The sequence below is a fragment of the Pogona vitticeps genome, chromosome 5 (assembly GCF_051106095.1).
Source record: "Pogona vitticeps strain Pit_001003342236 chromosome 5, PviZW2.1, whole genome shotgun sequence".
Taxonomy (NCBI): domain Eukaryota; kingdom Metazoa; phylum Chordata; class Lepidosauria; order Squamata; family Agamidae; genus Pogona; species Pogona vitticeps.
The window spans coordinates 14,483,522-14,507,101 of NC_135787.1; the positions used below are offsets into that span (position 1 = coordinate 14,483,522).

At 41.7% G+C, this 23,580-nt stretch overlaps 2 non-coding genes across 2 annotated transcripts; both read left to right on the forward strand.

Annotated features, from left to right (window-relative positions):
- The first annotated feature begins 4,006 nt into the window (after positions 1 to 4,006).
- LOC140707731 (uncharacterized) lies at positions 4,007 to 18,374 on the forward strand. Its single transcript, XR_013545778.1, has 2 exons — positions 4,007 to 5,752; positions 8,098 to 18,374. It is a non-coding gene; the product is annotated as an uncharacterized LOC140707731 (transcript).
- LOC140707917 (U6 spliceosomal RNA) lies at positions 14,005 to 14,111 on the forward strand. The gene has a single exon (XR_012088049.2). It is a non-coding gene; the product is annotated as a U6 spliceosomal RNA (small nuclear RNA).
- Positions 18,375 to 23,580: the final 5,206 nt, after the last annotated feature.

Below are 23,580 nucleotides of genomic sequence, written 5' to 3' on the forward strand. Positions count from 1 at the left end.
TGCAATTGTACAACCAGCAATTTGTTTATTTGTTTCTTTGCTGCCTGTCTTTCAAATCTGAGACCCAAGACAGTCTACAAACATTGCTGAAAACAATGGCATTAAAATACAATAAGTTACATGCAATTAAATAGAAATAAACTCTTTATACTGTCCATATACTTTATAATATAATAAACTTTAACACTTCTTAAAGTACTAATGATATTTTACTTTTTTAAAAAGAAAGAGCACATTCAGCTGCAAGCCTGTTGTTAGAATGCTAATTGCCAAAGGCTGCTTAAATAGAAAGGTCTTTGCCTGCTGCTTGAAGGACAGGTGCAGGGCGCATGGAGCCTGGTCTCTTTTGCTACAGACTGGGAGCATCCACAGAGAAGACCTTCTTTTGAGTCCCCACCAATGGATCTTTGGATGGGGGATCTTGAGAGTTGTGGCTACCCTACTGCCAGTAGTCAAGAATGGTAAATTTGGGGCTGTGGTGCACTAGATCTCCCAAGGGCAGATTGCACTCAGTCAGAGAGTCCGACAGATCACTTACCTACCACCTTTGTGCTGGGGCAAGTCCCAGGACCTTAGCAGTGCGTAGTGTAAGCCCTTTGAACACAAGTCTGACCTTAAAAGAACACTTTAACCAGTACTTTGCAGGTACAGAGACAGGGGCTTTGTGATTATTTCAAACTCACCAAAGCTCAGTTAGGTAGGACTCTTAAAAGATAGCTAGGTTGAGGCCCTCTCCACCTCCTAGATTTAGCCAGACCCTGCTGTTCAAGAGACCAGTCCTTTTGTAGAATTTTTATAATTAAATTTTATTAGAAAAATACAGTTTCATCAGAAACAGTTTATATTGCACAAGCATTAGCATCAGGAACATATTCAAAGATGACTGCAGTTAAATAAAATAACTATTCCCCATTAAAAATAATAAACACTAATAAGGTAAGGTGGGCTATAGTGGGCTAGCCTCACCTCCTTCTTTCTCCTTTACTTACATCCTCTCTCAGTCAAGTTCCTTTCTCTCCCATCATCATGGAATCGAAAAACAGAACAGAACAACAACGAATCATTGAACCACTTCCACATAACCCATCGTCCATTTTCTATCTTCTCTAACTCCATCCTTCTTCTTGACACTTCTAGCTGTTAACCAATTAGCCTCAAGAGGCTGTACCACCTTCCTCCTTCCCTTATTTCCATGAGAGTCCAGGTGTTGTTTATCTCTTCTCCAATTAGCTTGGAATGTTGAGTCTTCCATGGGCCTCTCAATTTGGCCTTCATCATTATCTCGAACCAGGCTGTAACGGTTCTTGGGAAAACACTCTCATGGCACTTAGAAAAACACACTCCAATGTCTCTCAAATCATCTTCACACAGAACCTGTCTGACTCCATCTCCCATCATCACGACAGGGGCCGACAACAGTAATGAATCCAAAATTGGAAAAGATTGGAACAAGAGTTGAGGATACTCTTCCAGCTCCATTGGGCTACAACTCCCATCATCCTTCCCTATTGGCCACAGTAAGAAGCTGATGTGCAGCAGTATCTTGAGAGCCACGTTCTCTCCTTTTGTGAACACTGGTCTGCCCAAGTATAAGGCTATTATTTATGTCCTTACAGGTGTGGCCCTAGACGTACCTACACCATTTGGACGTATGTGGTTAGAACTTTCAAATAACTGCTATTCCTACAGAGGGTCTAATAGTTATGGCAAGAACAGGAAGCTTCATTGCCCTCTAAAGAATTTAGGCCATTAGCCTCAGACAGCAGTGGCCAATGGAAATGGACTATGGGAGTTAAAGTCCAAAACAACTAGAGTCCATCAGTGGGTCTTTTCCTTATGTTAGGCTGTAACTACATGGTCAAAATCACAGGATTTGCTCTGCTTATAAAATGGGTGAAATATTGTGAAAGATTTTTTTACTGACCACATGATGCAAAGGCTGATTCAAACTGCTTAGCCCTTCATTGCTCCCAAAGCAGCTTATTTCCTCTACTGTTGGGTGGCTTCTACGTTTTCAAGCTAGAACAAAATGGGCTTTTTTACGTGATTAGTTCTGATAAGTTCCGTTAAAGATGGGTGTGTGTCTGTAGGTGGTGTTTCAGTGACGTCGGCAGTTGGGGCATGGTGTTCAGGACAGGAATATTCCCACACCCATTCTTTCCTCTCCTTCAATCATCCTTCAATGTTTTTTTATAAAAAAATCTTACATATATGAAATTTGCACTAGATCACCTTATCATCAGGGCTTCGCTGCTACAATTATTTCCTGAATTTATACATTCAGGAAATAATTGTAGCAGCAATATTTGGCGGAACGCCTGCTCCCACCAAGATCTACTCGGATCACCCATGCGAGTCAGGAGGTGAGGTTGAGGAGCCTGACGCCGAGGGAGGCCCGGAGGGAAAAGACACGAAACCGGGCCTTTTCGGCAGTGGCTCCTTGCCTTTGGAACAACCTCCCTCCAGAGATTTGTGAGGCCCCTATGCCGGGTACTTTAAAATCCCATCTGAAAACATGGATGTACATCCATGCCGTCCCTCCTGTCAACATCTGATTTCTTCTTGCTTTGCTATTTATCATTTATTATATTTCTGCACAGTATTTGTTATTGTTGTATGGGAATGTTTTCCCTAATGTATTTATGATATGCTGTAAGCCACCCAGAGTGGTAAAATATACCAGATGGGCGGGATATAAATCGAACAAATAAAATAAATAAATAAATAAATAAATAAATAAATAAATAAATAAATACCTCATAAAAGGAACGAAGGATCAGCAGAGGTGGGATTAGAGAAAGGAAGGATTGGCAGAGGTGGGACCAGAGAAAGGAAGGAAAAAGGGGGGCTGCAGGTTGGATTGCAAATCACATTGCTTCCACTATGAACGGTGAACTTCCAAATCAATCCTTAGCCTCTGTGTGAGTACTGACTGTAATTTCAAATGTAATCCAGCTGCAAATCAAATTGCGATTCATCCTTCCAGTGTAGTTGCACCCTTAGAAAAAGCACTGGGGAGTGCCAGATTTGAATCTCACAGGGTGGCTGAGAAAACAAAAAGTGAGCGAGAATTATGTATGCATGTCAGTTAGAAAGAATGGTGGGCTATACAAATGCAATAAACAAATAAACATGAATCAGATAATGTTTCAATTCTTGCAAACTAATCTGGCACATATTGATACAGAATGCCATATTTAATTATTTCAGCAGATGCTAAAAGAAGTGATTTTTTTTTTAAGTTTTGCCTCTGATACTTCATTGAGAGAAATAATAATTCTGTAGAGTCTTGACTATGGCATCAACATTGAAAGTTAAATGACAATCTTTCTTTCTTTCTTTCTTTCTTTCTCTCTCTCTCTCTTTTGCTTTGTCCCTAGAAATCTCAAAAATGAAAACAGCCCTCTTGTACTTGTCTCTCTGTAGCTTAGCCTGGGCACAGTCGGTGAGTATTACTATCTTTACATGCAAATCTGGAATCATAAATAAGAAAAGGCAACTGGGGCTTTGACCCCATAGCATTGATATTTGCAAGATGCAAAAATTGCAAAAAATTAATAGCAAAAATGGACACATGCACACCCAGCGCCTAGCTCATTTCAAGGCTGTTAGAGCCTCTTTTAGGCCCAGTTAGCTCAACAGAGGGCATGTCCAGACAGGGGAAGTTGGAGCAGTACAGTTTGTGCTTTAAATGTTCTTATATTTAATGTGATCTATTTTATCTCTCACTTGAGCAATCCTTCTGCTGACATTTGACTAAGAAAAATTTCCTAACATTCACAATTTGTGTGTATGTTAGAAATGAAATAACAGAACCATAGAATCATGGAATAATTGGGTTGGGAGGGACCAATAAGGCCACTGAGTCCACCCCCCCTGCTCAATGCAGAATCAAAATCAAATTAAATCTGACAGATAGTTGTCTAATATTCTCCTGAATGTCTCCAGCCTTGGAGTGCTCATCATCTTCCAAGATCATTGGTTCCTTTGTCATACTGCTCTAATAGTTAAGAAGTGAAATAAAACAAAAATCCTTAGCCATTCATTCCTGAAGTAAATTTTGCATGGGAAAGTAGAGAATTATACCTCCAGAGGGTATGGGCCTCCTTTTAAATCCTTCTTTGGGGGCTCTTTTTGACCCCAAATAGCATTTTTTTCTTAAAAATGAACTGATTTTTCAGTTACTTCTGGTTCCATCAAAAGTTGGAGATGGAACATTGGAGTTACTTACCCTTGCTTTAAGAATATACAGGATGTAAACAGATTCTGAGGTGAGTTATGTGATATTCTACTTTTCTCCAGGAGCTTCAGCCCCATTACCAAAAAGCAAAGCAGAAGTGTGTGGGAGAACACCAGGTAATTTTTTTAAAGTATTCTGGTGAAAATATGGCTTCCTTCTATTTCTGTTTGTTTAAAAATGAGGGGATGTTGTGTCTCTACACAAACATATGTGGAAAGAATTTTGTTTCCCGCCATTTTGTTCTATATTACAATTAGTAGAAGTGTTGGTTGTCAAATGTGTTTTATTACTGAATCCAAACTTTGTTATTAGAACAGGGTTTAACATATTTATCTCCAGCCTGATGCTTTGGAACTAACTCCTTCATGTTATCCATCCCCTCAGCTTTGCAGATGCAAAGGAAGTGATGTCAGAACTTCCTATTTAATCAAGCTTTCACTGATATGGAGCATGAAGGGAGATGCGGAAAAGTTTAAAGATTTACCAGTTTTAATACGTTCTGAGTATTTTCGACAGCACTCCCCATTTCATTATTTTTTTAAAGAAAATTGAGCAACCAGGAGAAAGTCAACAACAACAAAATCCATTAATGCATATATTCTCCACTTTGGACACATCCAGAATTCAGAATTTGAGGAATCTAGTTACAGAAAATATATGTGTTAGGAGTTGCCCTCAAAAGAGTCTTCTAGACTCTACCACCAACGCAGAGGTAGTTGATGAGAAAAATCCTTTAAAATTGCTACTTAGAGATATCCCACATCCAAACAAAAAAACCTATAGGAGTTTTTTTTTACCTTAAAGAATAATAGATCATCGGCAGAATGTCTGGAGTATAAACTTTTATGGATGTGAAAATTATGGCTTAGTAAATGTAAGTGGCACAATGAGAAGTTGAGAACAGATGTCCTATGAAATCGGAAACAAAGGTTACGTACTCCCCCTGGTGGCTGCAAACAATTTCCAGAGGCAATTATTTTAGTCTGTTGCAGTGAAAAACAAGTCTTATGGCACCTGAAAGACTATAAAGTACAGCCTACACCAGCATCCATTTCTTCATATGCTTGATATTATCCTGGGTTAGCAGACATAGATACAAAGGGATAAAGAGAATGTCTGTCTGCCTGTCAAACTAGATATTTGTCTATTTACCTCCCTATGTATCAGCTGTGAGATCAGAGGGAAACACAATACTAAGAAAAAAAAACCAGACTGATCATTACATTAAGGCTAAAATGTACATAAACATAATTATAGAGATCATTCACAAAACTCTGTTGATTTTTCTCAGAAAGAGTTTGGCAACTGGTGATCCCAATCTGTTGTGAGTTGCTGTCTTCTCCAGTTCAATAAGAAGGCTAAAGTGAAATAAGAGGGAGTGGTCAAGAATATTTTTAATGCCTTATCTTCTGTCCTCAGATAATGGTCAAAGGACGACATTCCAAGCACGGGTTTTACATATTCAATTATGTGTACTCTTCTTCAATGCCAAACAATCAAACACAGATTCAGGTAAACTGTGTTCAGCTCATGTTTCTTACTGAATATGTGTGTGTTTATTTTCTAATATTTGCCCTATGGTACACTGAGATTACATCATTTCATTCAACAAATTGCTTGACATTTTCTTTTCAGCACTTAAAAAGTTCATTCTTCTTGCAGCCCCATTTTTTTTAGAATCAGTTTTTACAGGATAGATGTGAAGGCCTGATGTCTTCCCATTTCTCTGATGTCAGTGATGCCTTGACTTACGAACGCCCCTACATATGAACATTTTGATTTACAAACAGCTCTGTTCGCAAAATTTTGCTTAAACTTGCGAATGGAGCTTTGATTTACGAACAAAAAAAACTATGGGGAAAGCAGGAAATGGACTTTGGACTGCCTGGTAGTGCCTGATACTGTAATTTTAAAATGTAAAAATTGGTTTAAAAGGTGCTTGGTTTGGTTTAAAGCTTCTTGGTTTAAAAGGTGTTTTGTTTAAAAGGTGTTTGTCCCTCCTTTCCTGCCCTTTTTTAAACCTAAGTCATCTTAGGTTTTAAAAAAATTCTCCGCCTAGTGATAGAGGACAGATTAACCAGTTTTGCATTAGTTCCTATCCTATGGGAACTAATGCTTCGACTTACAAATGGTGCCTCTACATACGAACAAAAAAACAGCCGGAATGGATTAATTGGTTTTCAATGCATTCCTATGGGAAATGCTGATTCGACTTACAAGCTTTTCAACTTATGAACATCTTCTGTGATGGATTAAGTTCGTAAGTCGAGGCACCAATGTATCACACCTGAAATATGAGTTAAGATGTTTAAACTCAAATGTATTTCCTATGCAAAAGTATCATGGTGTACACTCATCTTCATATTTCCTACCTCTCCTCATTATTATTATTATTATTATTATTATTATTATTATTATTATTATTATTATTATTATTATTATTATTATTATTATTATTATTATTATTATTATTATTATTATTATTGTTATTATTGTTATTGTTATTGTTGTTGTTGTTGTTGTTGTTGTTGTTATTGTTATTGTTATTGTTATTGTTATTGTTATTGTTATTGTTATTGTTATTGTTATTAATTCAACTTGTATGCTGTCCGCACTCTGCAAGAGTCTTCCAACATTAATTAAAACAGTTCAGTTAAAAACATACGCTAAAAACCAATCTACTCTACGAAAAACATGTGCCATCAAGTCAATTCTGACTTCTTGTGACCCTTTTCAGGGTTTTCCAGGTACAGAATACTCAGAAGTGGTTTCCCCTTCACTCCTGGGACTGTGTGGCCTTGAGCAAACTAATTTCCCACCTTTCCCAAGGCCACACAGGCTGGCTTTGCTTGCAGGACTCACTGTGGTGAATTGGGATCACAGCCTCTGGCTCTGCAGCCAGATACCTACACCACTGAGCTCATAACTTACAAGCTCACTCTTGATCTTTATAAATAAATAAGTGGTATGGGAGACGGACCTCTGTAAATATGGCAGAGAGGCATCCTTCTATTTGGGATGCCAGCCTGCCAGACCCTCTTCTATCCTTCTAGTGCCCACACCCAGTTTTCATTTGTGTTCCATTTGGTCAACATTCCTTGCGGTTGTGAATCACACTGAAGAACCAGGCAAAAATTGCATGAATGGTCAATATACCTTCTACTTCTGCAAAGACTTAGTGAGGTTCACCTTCGGATGTCATATTTCATCTCAGCATTACCACTCCATCACCCTATTACACAGCTAAGTGACCTCTCCCATTAACTGGGTGTTTAATGATCCGTCTGAATATTATCAGCATAGGTACCTACAGGTATAGGTTGTTCAGGCTTCATATGATAGCCTTTAAGCTTCACAAGCACAGAAACAATTATTAACAGGGAACAGACTATTCAATGAACAGCTACCAGGTTATGTATCAGTGACCATGCGGCCATATGCAGCAGGAAGTGATGAAAGAATCAGATGCTTCAAACAAGAAGGTTTTAATTAAAGGTACTATAGCCCTTTGCCTGTTCACATTGGGATGGTGTGGTTCTAAAACGGAGTTATAAGTCAAACTACTTTCCCTAAGTCAGGCCTTACAATTCAGGCGAAGGAGGAAGAAAACCTTTAAAGTTAAACTTCTGACAAGTATGCTGTCTAGACTTGTTGTTTTTGAAAAAAGGTGACGAAAGGATGACAATATGAGACCGAACTGCTAGTTTAAAAGCATTCAAAGGAAACAGTTTCCTCACTCTGTGTCTAATACCTTGGTTTTGTCATTTTTATTATGCACGTTCTGCTTTACCTGTTTAAATTAAATGATTCTGTTAATAATGACATTTTAACAATTTCTTTTTGGAAATGAAACATAGAAAGAAGATAACAAGAAGACCATTTCCAGTGCCACTGATGAGCTTGACAAGAAACATAAGCCAAAGAAACCAAGTGACAATCTCACAGATGCTGCCCAAGAAACAAGCAATGGGCAGAAGCATCTAACTGGAAGAGGAGACAGCAGAAAGCCAGAGGATAGAACAAATTCTGGAAGGAGGCAGAATGTAAGGGAACGTCATGGAAACACGAGTAATTGGGATTTCCAACAACATCACTTAGAGCTCATCTCAGGCAAAGGAGAAAATGATTTTGCTGGAGGAGATAACACCAATGAAATAGATGGGAGTGGAGACATAGACTTTCCAGGGCACGTTGCTACCCATCATGGCATCGATGTTGGCAGTGAAGCTAGTGAGCTAAGCAAAGACCACCAAGTCACAAGAAGCCCTGAAAGGGGTAAATTTGAGGGGAAGGGTAAAGGTGGGAAACCTGCAATAACCAAGCCATCCAAAAATGGGATCACAAAAATATGGATAAAAGAGAACGAGGTTGGTGTAAGCCAGGAAACTCATCCTTACAATGATATTCCTAGAAAAATTAAAGAACCACAGAGCAAAGATTATTCAGAGGTTTCTTTGAAAGGCAAAACTAATTCCACCAATGAAGAGCCAGGTAGAGAAATGGGTGGTCACCTTGGTTTGTCAGGCAAACAGGCCAATGTTACTGTCGAATTACATAGTTTCAAAGTGCAAAGTAATGTCTCTAGAGATCTTCTAGGGAAAGAAGTGCACGTAACAGATAAAAGCAATTTCACCAGCACTTCAGACACTGGTCAAGTTAAAATAGCTAGCGAAAAAGGTAATCGCAAGGCTGCAGAACAGAAGAAAGGTGAATATGAACCTACTGTGATAGTAAGCAAATGGAAGGACCGGTCTGGAGTTACCAGACCACTCCCAAAAAGTGAAGCAAGAGGTGGCAGCCACGTGGAAGTTGCTAGTACTATCAAACCACATAAAAAAGATAACGCGAGAGAGGATGTCGTTACTGGGATGTCTAGCAGCGATATGGAAGTAACTGGTATTTCCAAAACACATAAAAAAGATAAAGATGAAACTGGTGCTGAGGAATTTATCAGTCAAGTGGAAGATCCCATTTTTACTAAGCCAGGTAAAAGAAAGCCTACAGAAGCAACCAGTATTTCCAAAATACATAAAAAAGAAAAAGGTGAAGTGGATAATATAGAGAAACTTGTCAGTCAGGTAAAAGATTCTGTTTTCGCTAAGCCTGATAAAACAAACCAAAGTGGGATCATACTGAGTGGGAAGCTTAAAGGCCACATGGATGGAGCTGGAGTTACTGAGTCATATTCAGAAGGTGAAGCTATGACCCATAAAAGGATTTCTGGTAGCCAAGTATCAGCTTCCAATGCAATACTGCAAGGCAGAAAAGATGTCAGTATCCCTCATAGGAAGTTTAATACTGGTCAAGAAGATTTGAGTTCGACCAAAGCACATCAAAAAGAAGTTGCTGGACATGAAAAAATAAACAGAAAGCCTCAAGAAAGCTCATTGGGTGATCCAGTGACCCATGAAAGAGAGAAAAAAAGATTTGGTTCTACATTTCAAGAAGTCAGAAAGGACACCATAAAAGGGAGTATTAATTATGAGAAAGCCATTGGAGCTGCCACAGAACTCAAGAGCAGTGATAATGTAGAGTCTTCTGACAGAAAGACAGAACAACAGGGTCAACATTCTGTTCAGCTCAATGGTGCCCTGTCTTTATCTCCTGGTTCTGAAAAGGATGTCCAACATCTCTTTAAACTGCCAAAAAATGAAAATGCTAAAAGCCAAGAGCATTCCTTACCCTCCGTGAAGGTTGTTGAAAAAGTTGTAAAGCTAAGCAGAGGGACAGCTAAGGCTCATACGGGAAAATACAGAGACAAGATAGCCAAACGATACCAGAAGTATTCAGGTGTCTCGAGGAGAAAGAGCAGCCAACATGCTAAGAAGCATCCATCGCTTAAGAAAGCTCATGGAAGTGACAGCAGCCAATCCTCTGAAAGCAAGGAAAAAAGAGGGAGTGATAGCCGACAGTCTTTTGAAGACTATCAGAATGACCACATTGACAGCCACCCATCAGCTGAGAGTGCTGAAAATCTGTCTCCAGAGAGTAACCAAAGTGATGACCAAAGCAACATGGAAGACTGAAATACCAATTATCAACATGATTCTTGAAGCATGAAAGCACTGCTTAAATTTGCTTTTATTGTGCGGTCACAATCAGTAAATATACACAGGACGTAATTAAGGAATATCATTTGTGGTGCGGTATCAAACCTAAGAGTGCAATCCTATATGAGTCTATTAAATATAAGCCCTACTGAGTTGAGTGGAACTTACTTCCAGATCAGAATTGTATAGGACTGCACCCTAAGAGACATAATTAGGGCTGAGATGAAGTGACTCACAAATATGTCTAGCTTCACCTCCCTTATCCAGTTATGGGGCACACTTGTAGTACAACTGCTACCTTATTTATGTAGCACGCTCTCAGTGATTTCAAAATGCTGTCAAATCTGATTGGCTGCTTGATGCAGTCCTATAAGCTCCTTGTTGTGTGATCTCTAGTAGCACAGAGATCAATAGTCTGATCAGAATAGAGTAGGCAGTGTGTAAGAAAGGGGTTGAGGAGGTGGTTAAGAGTGCAGCAAAGCAGCAGCAGCAGCTAGAAGAAGTAATGACATCACATCATGGCATCATACATTGTTTTTAAAAACATATTATTTGCACTTAATAAAAAATGTGTTGTTGTCAGTTCTGACTTATGGGGACACTCTTCAGGATTTTCGTAGTTAGAGAGCACTCAGAAATGGTTTAACATTCCCCTGGGTCACACAAGCTGGCCCCACCCCACAAAAGGCACAGTGGGGAAACAAACTCCCAACAACAGAGCATGGACAGTGTTCCTACTCCAGTCCTCTGAAGATGCCGGCCACAGAGACTGGTGAAACGTCAGGAAGAACAACCTTCAGAACACAGCCAAAGAGCCTGAAAAACCCACAACAACCCTTGGCTCCACAGTCAGATACCTAAACCACTGAACTATCCGACCAACTTCAGTAGGTCTGATTCCCAGGTAAAGATGTACAACATTGTAGCCACTTACCTGGAAGTAAGTCATAATGAATGCAGTAGGAACCTACTTTTGACTAGACACATTTAGGATTTTGCTTGAAAAGCATTAAAGGAAACCTGGAAGTTGCATTTCTTCCCAGGACCTTTCTGCATCTAAATTATAAGGTGCAATATCCAGCTTTAAAGCTGAACAGAAAATTTGTTTTTATCATAACAGATTTCTCTGCAAAAATATTATGCAACATTAAGGGGAATATCTATGAAACCATACACATTATAAGAACTGATGCTATAATATTGCATACCAATAAAGTCTTGCTTTAAAATCCAGCTTCTGAATAACTTTATTTTCAAAACAAAGCTGTTCCAGATAAATTGCACCCTAAAGAAAGGTAAAGGTAAAGATTCCCCTTGACATTTAGTCCAGTCGTGTCCAACTCTAGGGTGCGGTGCTCATCCCCCATCTCTAAGCCATAGAGCCAGCGTTTGTCCGAAGAGAGTTTCCGCGGTCACAGAGCCAGTGCGACTAGACGTGGAATGCAGTTACCTTCCCACCGTGGTGGTATCTCTTTATCTACTCACATATACATACTTTTGAACCACTAGGTTGGCAGGAGCTGGGACAAGCGATGGAAGCTCCCTCTATCGCGTGGATTCGATCTTACAACTGCTGGTCTTCTGACCTTGCAGCACAGAGGCTTCTGCATTTTAACCTGCAGTGCCACCTCCCAAATCTACTGGCCTTCAGTTGAGGAAAATTTGCCAGTCCTTGCTTTAAGTACTGGTAATAGATTTATGAGGTCTTGGGGGACTACTGAGCTTCTTCAGGTGGGGAAACAAAAGTCAAGATGAATTGTGTTGGAAGATGAGAAAATGTAATTGTTGTATGTCCGTTTATGTATGTAGATATTTAGATATGTAGGGATTAAAAGCCTACTGTGTTGAAAGGCTTTGAGGCTTAGTTTAGGACTAGCTTCACCCAAGCTTTCTGTTCAGAAAGAAAGCTATCACTAGTCAGGAATTGGGAGCTTGGGTGATGATAGATTTAGCAAAGCCGTACAGTTTAGGCCTTTTCTCGCATGCGAGCCACTTTTAGGTGTCTACAAGGTGTGTACAACTCCCAGGATGGGGAATTATGGGACATGTAGTCCAAGATATCAGAAAATCTGATTCTTCTTTATATGAGTATTCCATCTATGTAAAGTAACGCGGAAGACAAATTGTGGGTTTATCGTGCCATTTGGAGCAAGGCTGGAAATGAAGCCTCAGTGTCATATCTTCTGAGACTTCACCACAAAGGCTCCATCCTCCATAGGGTCCCTCTTCCAGCTTTGCAGTTCTGAGGTGAGGATGATGAGATTACAAAAGGCCTGCTCCCTGGTTACAGATTATGGCCTTGAGATTTTCACTAAACTGATTTGGCTGCGTTTGCCAATAAACTGCTGTAATTGAAATTCCCACTAGAGGGTAGGCATGTTCTGTATTTAGAACTTTGTTTAAGCTGCCTGGCCTCAGTGGTCAATAGAACACAACGTGTAAATATTTCTTAGGGACAGTAAAAGTTGAGTGTGGAGAAGGAGTAAGGGAAGAAGCCTAGGCTTAAGTCAGTACATCTTGATGCCACTTTCCTTGTGACCATTTCTAAAAGTTTGTACTATTTATTTATTTAGCTTAATATGCTGCTCTTGGGGCAACGTACAATCCAACGGCATAAAAAGGTAAAGGTAAAGGTTTCCCTTGACAATTTGTCCAGTCGTGTCTGACTCTAGGAGATGGTGCTCATCCCCGTCTCCAAGCCATAGCGCCAGTGTTTGTCCGAAGACAGTTTCCGTGGTCACATGGCCAACGCACCTAGACACGGAACGCTGTTACCTTCCCACGTAGTGGTACCTATTTATCTACTCGCATTTACATGCTTTCGAGCTGCTAGGTTGGCAGGAGCTGGGACAAGCGACGGGCGCTCACTCCGTCGTGTAGATTCAATCTTACGACTGCAGGTCTTCTGACCTTGCAGCACAGAGGCTTCTGTGGTTTAACCCACAACGCCAGCACGTCATAGTTGATGCAATAAATGATGTTTATATTATAGCGGTAATGCAAACCACACTGTGCTTCCTAGACAATGAAGTCTGGCAAAACTCCTGACCTTAACTGAGGAACTCAGATCTGTTCTGAGTAGGCATCTAAATCTTCTCTTACTTCATGCTTGCACATCTATCTCCTCACCTTCAAGGTCCTGATTTTCCCGGTCCTCCTGCCATTGTAAAGACAAAATATTGAAATAAAAACACACACCCATTAATGGCACAAAAGTGGGAGGACTGCATCTTAGTTTTAAGGAGCATTTTGCAATTTAATGCACGGGATCTAGTTTTCATCTTCCTTACTATCAGCCAATCCTTCTGCGCTTGTTGGTGTGCACACTTTGTTTTTCAAGGGGAAAGGGTTATGCACAAAATGCGGAGATCTTAAAATGGAAAACAAAATCCCTTTGTCCTCTTCTCAGCAGGAACTGAGGATTCTCAGAGAGCTCTCAAATTCCTCATTCAGGTAATCAGGAGGACAGTCAGAATCAATAAAGAGAGGGATTATTTTAGCGTTCTTCCCATACATAGGAAAGCTATAGGCTTCCATATGCTGATCAGCTCTGAGCAGAAAAGCTAGAATGATACATTTTGCAATTGTACAACATCTGGAGGGTGAAAGGTTTCCCACAAGTGCTATAAAGATTTTCCCGCATTCCTTCTCTTCAGACTCCTTTCAAAATCCAAAACTTCTCTACCCATAAAAAAAACCAGTGGCTGGAATCCTGTGCTCGCTTGGGCAGCACATATATTAAATTTGGAACGATATAGAGAAGATTAGCATGGCCCCTGCACAAGGATGACATGCAAATTCGTGAAACGCTCCATATTTGCTGGATAGGTGGGGCTCGTCAGCCTTGGAAGCAGCCCATCTAGGAGAAGGAAAACTCCAATTTCAAACCTCCACTGCCTTGTGGCTATATCCACTCATGGAAAATACGTCAGGAATTAACCTCAAGGCAAAATCCGGAGCTGGAGTCCTGGAGGCAGTTCGTGTCGTTCTGCCAACTCCTGCGACGTTGCTGGAACCAGTTGTATTGGCTCTTGCCTTTCCATTGGACCATTTCAGTGACGTGGAGAGAGGGGTTTTGCTGCTTGGGTAACAGCCTATCCTCCATATTACTTTACCCAGGCTTCATGCTCTGGAGAGGACACTTCTTGATACAGAGTACGTTCCTTACCCTAGATGGGCTGTCGTCCAAGGCTGACAAGCTCCAGCTACCCGGCCTGCTCCCTAATAGTGCAGAAGTATGATCCTGCCCCTAAAATATTCCTGCCCCCAGGTGTATGCAATGCTATTTGGCTTTCCTATTTACCAGATTAGAGTAAAAAAACAGAACCAGAGAATTTCATGCGTCTTTCACTAAAATACAATATAAAAACTAACATCAGCGAGTATACAAATACTTGTTGTTGTTTAGTCGTTTAGTTGTGTCCGACTCTTCGTGACCCCATGGACCAGAGCACACCAGGTCCTCCTGTCTTCATACAAATACTAAAAAGGATCGATCAAATACCGCACTAAAAAAAGGAAGCAACACTAAAACATATTCAAAAGCAACAAGGCACAACAATCTATTGTGAAAAAAAAACACAATTCATTAGCCATTCACTCAGGGAAAGCTTGCCTGACGGAAAAGGTCTTCTTCACCTAATTGTGGAAGGACAGCAAAGATGGGGCCAGCCCGACCTCTTGTGGGAGGGAGGAGAAACAGAGAAGGCCCTCCCCTGTATCGTCACCAAACCTACCTGTGAAGGTAGTGGGATGGAGAGAAAGGCCTCACCTGATTATCTCAGCAATTGAGCAGGTTCATGAAGGTAGATGTGGTCTTTGAGACAAGCCATTTAGGGCTTTATAGGTTAGAACTAGAGATGGGGGTATTCGTATACGAATATGAATACCCCTGCACAGCTAGAGTTAATGAGGATCTGGCCCCTGGGGCTGGACCGTACACTCACGCATCCGCTGCCAGCATCTGCTCTTCCTTCCAATCTCTCCCGAGTGCCACTCCTGGCAGAAGGAGGGAAGATAAGTCTCCCTGCAAGGCTGACAAGTGGCTAGCCAACTGGGCACTCTGGAGCGAATGGAAGGAAAAGCGGGGCCACCACCCTCGTTAACTCCAGCTGTATGGGGGTATTCGTAATTGGATATCCCCATCTCTAGTTAGAACCCACCCAGTGCTAGTGGAAAATTGGAGGGAATGTTGCAGCAGGGGTCTAACTAAGGCAATGTGTCACCAGATCAGACCTCTGCAGGAACGGACAAAGGGACTTGAAAGATCGGTGCAGGAATGCACCGAAACGTCTTGTTTCTGCTGTCTGTCTGTGCAGATCCTCTGTTCAGGACAAAGACCTGGAATAGGGCAGCCTTGTTGCAAAGGCTGATTGTGACCTGTCCTTCTGTTTTGCCACTTAAGACGTTTGGTAGAAATTCAACCAAAAAAACTATCCTCCTTGAGACCGCCTGCCACTGACGTAAGGACTTGCCATTTTGTTCTGTCCTGGAATTGGCTGGCCTTTTTGGTAGATCTGTAAAACTAGATATACTCATATCGAATAACTCCGGCATCCTGCCTAGTCTCTGCTTTTTGCTTTACTTTTTTTTTATGAGGAAAGACTGATGGTGCTGGAAATTGTTTGTTTGTCTTAAAGGCAGAAAAACATCAGCAGACTTTGGTAGGGTATAACATCTGCCAGGATGCTGACAGCAGGACATGTGGTTCAAGATGGGACCCAATTAAAACAGGACAACAACATTGGTTGATAAGTATGTCTAAAAAAACCCATTGCCAGCATGTGCTTGGAAGCAGTCCCACGAAAACAAGTCTGGTGCAGTCTTGGTGGCTTTCATTTCTTTGGATTTCATTTTCTCTGACGCCAGAAGGCTCAGTCCCACACAACTGAGGGCCACTCAGGACTGGTCCTAACATGAGGCAACCACCTGAGGCAGCAAAGGCTGAGGGACAGTATGCGGACAACAATCTATGTATTAAGCCATCTACTTTGTGTCCATAAAATAACCTCTGGCATCTTAAACATTCAGGTGCAGTAAAGCATGATCTCTTCTCATCAATGCTGAAGTAGGTTTAAATTACAGTGGTGCCTCACTTAATGGCGATAATCCGTTCCAGGAAAATCGCCATTAATCTAAAACATCGTAAAGCGAAAAAAACCCATTGAAACGTATTGAAACCCGTTCAATGCGTTCCAATGGGGTCAAAACTCACCATCCAGCGAAGATCCTCCATAGGGCAGCTGTTTTCGATGCCTGTCTTGCGAGGAATCTGTCCCAGAAAACAGCGGGGAGCCATTTTGTTTACCCAGTGGCCATTTTGAAACCGCCAATCAGCTGTTTTAAAATCGTCATTTTGTGATGATCGGTTCCCGAAGCAGGGAACCGATCATCGCAAAGCAAAAAAACCCATTTAGACCATCGTTTTGCGATCGCAAAAAGATTGTCGTAATGCGGTTTTGTCGTAATGTGGGGCAATCGTAAAGTGAGGCACCACTGTACAAGAATAGATGCTTTCGGCAGATTGAAAGAGGGGAGACCATATTCCCTTGGCCTCAGACAGAAAAAGACCTTGGGCCAACCGATGTGACAGAAAAGAAATTCATACAGTATATGACTGAAAAGAAGAGAGACAGGATGTGATACACAGCATGAAAAATACAGTTTCATTCCCCATGCTTCACACTGATGCAATTTCACTTGTGGAAATTGGGTTTCCACAAATGAAATTTCTGTAGCTATCCAGACAAAATTTACAGGAGCCAGCAGGGGCAGAGGCAATGGCAGGTGCTGTCTTAAGGTGCCAACAAGGTGCTAATTGATAATTTCCACCACTTTTTTCAATTGTTCTCTTAAGCACCATAGTGATAATAGGTTCCAGAACTAAGTTGAAAACTTTCTGTTTTTAAAGAAAGAAATGGTTTGGCGACAAGGATCACTCAGTTGAGGGGAACTATCACTCCCCCAGCCCTTTGCGCCAAATCAGGCAATCAAACTGGGCAGAAGAGGGACAAAAGTGAGGTCAATCCAGTTGGAGCAAATTTAAACCATTTTTGCATGTTGAACCAAAAAAAGACAATTACAGTATTCTCTCAAGAGAGGTGATTCTGCAACGGGCTTCCCTTTTCGCTTTTGTACAAACAAAATCCCAGTGACTGGTATCTCTAAATAGGGTGGAGGAAGACTCCTTTTTCAAACCATAAACTACTGCCTTCAAGGTCAAGCTGGACTATAGACTTAGTGTGCCTTTTTGGGGAGGGGGCAAAGTTGCCCCACACAAGTACAGTGGCGCCTCAACTTACGAACGTCCTGACATACGACCATTTTGAATTACAACAAACTCTGGCCACAAAATTTTGCTTGGACTTGCGGCCAGAGCTTCCAGTTATGAACAGAAAAAGGTAGGGGGAAAAGGAGGGAAATTCAAATTGCTAACTGTTGGTGGTGAAGAGGCTGCTTCTTTGTAGCTCTTTCGACCCAGTTGTTAGAGAATGTGAGATCGGAGGAGGCTTTGGACTGCCTGGTAAAGTAAGGTGCTGCTTTCTGCTTTTTAAAAACTGTTCTGGGTGGGTTTTGCAGCGTGGTTTTGGGCTGGGGGGGTTATGTTTCTGTGCTGTGATGGGTCTTGGGGGGTTTGTTTGTTTTTTGGTGTTTTTCCCCCATTTCCGATGGGTCTTGGGGGGTTTGTTTGTTGTGGGTTTTTTCACCATTTCCGATAGGTCTTGGGTTTTTTTGGTTTTTTGTGTGTGTCCCCCACCCATTTCTGATGGGTCTTGGAGGGTTGCTGGTTTTTTTGTTTTTTCTCCTGTTTCTGATGGGTCTTGGGGGGGGTTGGTTGCTTTTTGGGGGGTTTCCCCATTTCCGATGGGTCTTGTATGCTTCCCTTGCTTTTTGCTTTGTTTTCTTTGCATTTTCGATGTGCTCTGTTTGCTTTTTGCTTTTTCTTTGCATTTCCGATGTGCTCTCTTTGCTTTTTCCTTTGCTTTCTTTGCATTTCCGATGTGCTCTGTTTGCTTTTTGGTTTTTCTTTGCATTTCCAATGTGCTCTCTTTGCTTTTTCCTTTGCTTTCTTTGCATTTCCAATGGGTCTTGCACACTTGATTGCTTTTCTTCCCCCCCTTCAGCCAGAAGGGATTAATTGTGTTTCCAATGGGTCTTGCAGGGGTTTTTTGGGGGGTGTGGGCTCTTTTTTCCTTCAGCCAGAATGGATTAATTGAATTTCAATGCATTTCAATGGGAAATGGTGCTTCGACTTACAACTATTTCGAGTTACGGCCATCGTCCGGAACCAATTAAGTTTGTAAGTTGAGGCACCACTGTAATGCAAAAACTTGTGCTTGTTTTACAGTTTTTTCTCAGCTGTACTGTATTTAATTTGGTTTGATTTGTGGCTGATCATTGGAATGTAAACAAGGCTTAACTTGCATGTCTGATTGCTGGTTATCAGCAACAAGCTAAGAAACAAGCCAGGATTTTGGGTTCACACATCACTACAAGTCATAGCTTGAACAAGCCAGAGTTCATTAGCCGATAGCAAACCATGGGTAATAGATTGTGGTTCATGGCTGGATAGTCCATTAGCAGAGGTAGGTTTTCAGAAATTAAAGGCTCCCCATCATCTGTTGACCACCAATATCCTCCCCACAATAAAAGGAATTCTGGGAAAACCTTAGGACCTTTGGATGGGGGAACTGGAAATTTTTTCTTTCCAAAAAAATAATCATGGCTGATGACATGATCAGCCTTAGACAGCATATTTGCACAAACATAGTTTCAGACAGTAAATCAACACTCTTCTACAGGCAAGTGTTTTTTCTAGCATCTACAGTAATGATTCATAGAATCACAGAATAATTGAGGTAGAAGGGGCCTATAAGGCCATTGAGTCCAACTCCTTGCTCAAGGCAGGAATCCAAATCAAAGCAGATCTGACAGATGGTTGTCCACTTTTCTCTTGAATGCCTCTAGAGTTGGAGTGCTCACCACCTCCTGAGATAATTAGCTCCATTGTCAAACTGCTTTAACAGTTAAGAAGTTTTTCCCAATTTTCAGCCTTAATCTTGCTTCCTGTGGATTGATCCCATTATTATGCATCCTGCACTCTGGGATGATCGAGAACAGACCCTGTCCCTTTTCTATATGATGACCTTTCAAGTATTTGAAACGTGCTATCATATCTCCCCTCAGTCTTCTTTCCTCAAGGCTAAACATGCCCAGTTCTTTCAGCCTTTCTTCATAGGACTTAGTTTCCAGTCTCCTGATCTTCCTTGTTGGCCTCCTCTGAACTTGCTCAGGTTTTTTGACATCCTTCTTGAAGTATCTTCTTAAAGAATGCAGAAACTTTTTCTAAAATACTGGGGCACCTAATCACAATGAAAAATATGTAAAGTTTGCTCCCCGAAGCAAAAACCATAGATATTCATGGATTGTTTCATTAGCCTAGCCATGACCCCACTCTTTATAAACTAGGATATTCCCCCTAGGTGGCTGTACAACATCCTGTCTCCACTGAGTTGGCCTGCTCAGAAACCCAAGCAGAGTCATCTTCCCCCATACACCTACTCATATCATGGCCAATAATTATAACTAAAGACGAACATAACCAGATACCTTGAAAATGATGTGACCTACCAAGAAGTAGAACAAACAGGATTTCATGCTGTGTTCCCAAAATAAAACTCCATTGTAATTATTTCACACCATATAACAACCAGGGGGGCAGTCATTTAGTTAAGCAATGATGTAAATACTTGCTAATTAATATAGTCCAGAAATATATGCACCTTACAATTTTTTGTCATTTCCTTCCAGTGCATCAGGACAATGTCAGCCCAGACACTGACTCAGTCTCCAGATTATGGGGTGTCGTGAAAGAACATGAAGCTATCAGTCGTTTAATTTACTATTATTTAATTTGGTATTAGTGCATTATATATAGCCACAGCAAAGAAGAGGCACTTGCAGCTGTGCCTGCTACATATGCCAAAAGAAAACTGCTTGCTTCTGTACCCCAAAATCTGCAACGTGAGGCAACCTGAATTGGGTAGGGAGAGGGGCAATCCAAGCTCTCCTGCCACCCAACTCTGCCCTCCTGTACCACCGCTGTCTGCCACTGCCAGATTTTTACACACCACCCAAAAAACAACAGTCTACCCTGTTTCCCCGAAAATAAGACTTAACCTGAAAATAAGCCCTAGTATGATTTTTCAGGATGCTCGTAATATAAGCCCTACCTCAAAAATAAGCCCTAGTGAACTGAAACCCCGCCCTCCACCATTGTGCAGCCACCAGAAGAAGATGACGTGACTGTATTTAAATAAATGTAGATTGTTGTATATATTTTTAAAAATCCCCTGAAAATAAGCCCTAATGCATTTTTCGGAGCAAAAATTAATATAAGACCCTCTCTTATTTTCTTGGAAACACGACATTTCATTTTTGTTCATAGAAAGCTTGTGATAAGGGCAGTGTCCACTCTCCTAATCTGCAAGCCAACTCTGTTTTTATTTGTACTATATCCATCTAACTCTGGTCCATGGGGTCTCGAAGAGTCGGACACGACTAAACGACTAAACAAATCTATCTAACCATCTATCAACCATCTTTCTAATCTTCTTATGTGTCTATTTTGCTTTTATCTGCTTATTCTCTGAACAGATTGCTTACTTGTCTTTGGCTTTCCTGCTCTCTCCAGACCCTGCACTTCCTGTTAGAGCAAGCTGAAATTCATCAAGAGTGTGGCATTTGTTATTTTGAGGTTTTTGGACTCCAGCTCCCAATATTCTCCAAGAATTCCCTATTAGAGTTATCTCAACCTCGTATGTTGCTGAGAGGGACCTTTCTGGTCTGGGGTGACTGTCAATCAATCCAGCAGTAACCAATTGTTATTTCCTTGCCTTTGATTTCAAAGACAGCCTTGCCTCTTTGCTTAAATGTATTTTTTCCCTCTCTCCTGAGTCAGTTAGCAGTTAGTACAGTTATGTGAATGTGGTCTGCGGGGGTCTGCTGGAAGCAGATTATAAGCCTGTTGAGGTCTGTTGCTGTAAGCAGTCATATTTTTTTTGGACAGTACACTGTTTTTGATCTGTTCAACTATGAGTAGATGAAACCTTTTTATTCTTTCCCCTACCAATGTTTCAGAGTGAAGTACTGAGAATGCAAGTCCAATTGATGAGACAATAAAGGGGTGGTTTACTGTGGGGAGACTTGAAGCTAATTCTACTCTGTAAGTCCTTGCACTTCTGTTTCACAGCTAGAGGATTTTAACCAAACAAAACTCTGTAACATTCTCCAGGCAGAAATCTAAGAACTGCATCCCACAGACATGCAGTTATAGACACTACATTCCACTCGCTGTGACTGAAGCCTACCTCAGGCTTTGCTTTCCTGATTCAGGCCTTACTTCCTGCTCAAAAAAGAAAGTGATTCCTGAAAGGCTTACCATATTTTTCGCTCCATAAGACGCACCTGACCATAAGACACACCTAATTTTTAGAGGAGAAAAAAAGGAAAAAAATATTCTGAACCTCTCCCCTCCAGTACAAGGAATGGTTCCCACGAAGAGTGCCGGAAGTAAAACTCCACCCCCTTTCAGAGAATGGTTTGCTCTGTCTTCGTGTGCATGCCTACAACTGCTAAGGCACCAGAGGTAGGGAGCTGCCAGCTCCCTTACCGACCCAGCCAGCTCATCATCTCTATGGGACTCGCTCATGGTCTAGAAGTACTTCTAGGCCCTGCCCTGGAAGGGGAGGAAAAAGGCAGCCTGGTGCCGGTGGCAGGGGGCATGGCCTGGTGCTGAACGAACCAATATCAGTGACAGGCATGAGAGGGGGAAGCTGGAGACGGTGGCATGGAAGACGGGAGGCGGAGCTTGCCTCTTTCCCTGCAGAGTCGAACTTTCGTTGCCAGCGGTGGGAAGCCAAAGAAGATTCCCGGGGCTTGCTGTTGGGCTTGGGTTGGGGTCAGAAGGGTTTTAAAAAAGACTGGCGGTGTGGGGGGAGGAATACAGAACCCAGCCATGAATGACAGCAGCATGGGCTTTGGGGGGGTCTGTTAATATCCACAAATTGCACCATTTTTACAGTATTCGCTCCATAAGACACACACACTCCCCCCCCCCACTTTTATTGTGGTTGTTTAGTGGTTAAGTCATGTCCAATTCTTCGTGACCCCATGGACCAGAGCATGCCAGGCCCTCCTGTCTTCCACTGCCTCCCAGAGTTGGTTCAAATTCATGTTGGTAGCTTTGATGACACTGTCCAGCCATCTCGTCCTCTGTTGTCCCCTCCTCTTGACTCCACACTTTCCCAACATCAGGGTCTTTTCCATGGAGTCTACATCCTTCAAATTAGTAGCAGATACAGAACATAATCCCTACTGACACCCAGCATTAAAGGAGAAGCTGGCAATGCCAGAATTTTCCATCGCCCTTGTCAATACTTCTATACCTCTCTCCCCAACCTGTTTTTCCTCCAGACTCTGTCTCTACCTCTGCTCTCCTGTTACACTCGCCGCAGGGCTTAGTGGAGTGCAGTACCAAACCATTGGTCCCCACCCAATGGTCTTTTTTTTTTAATTTAAAGGGCCAGGATCCGAGGACCTTTCAGAGGTGTTGTTGATAGGCTGTATTTGAAAATCACTTATGTGGTTTACCTTTACCTGGGAGGATGCTTGGCTCGAAGAGATGCTCTGAGCCCAGCACTGAGAAAATAATGGCTCTGGAGAACTGTGAAAAACTAGCAACAGCTGTCTGGAGAGATGGTGGTCTCAGGGAAGAAGAGGGAGAGAGTAAATAGCCACTTCTGGCTAATGAGAGAGTTTGCTCTGGGAAGGGTCACTGCTCACTCAGTGATCCCTGATGATTGGGAGCAGCATGAGACATACAGTGTAGAACCTCCATGGATTTAGCTTCTCTCTCCAGGTCAGGTAGTTCCTCACCAGGTGAAATATTACTCTGGAAAAATATTGTGAAAGACAAGCCTCTTGCCCAGTTTTGAATTTTTGGCTAAATTCCGCCAGCTGCGCAGCAGAAGTGCAGGGATTCACAGAGCAGAATAGCTTCAGGTTTCCCCAAAGTAGTCCACCCCTTTTCTCATTAACTGGGACGTACTGTCTCAGTGACACTCGGAGAGATTTGTGAGAAGAAAGAAAAAAAGGGTTTCATTACCTACAGTTGAACAGATCAAATAGCAAAGCTGAGAATCATCACTGATTTCAGGAAAAGACTTCAATAGGCTGCCAACAGAAAGGGAAGAAAAGCACTGAGCAGAACACCAAGGTTCTCTTTGAATT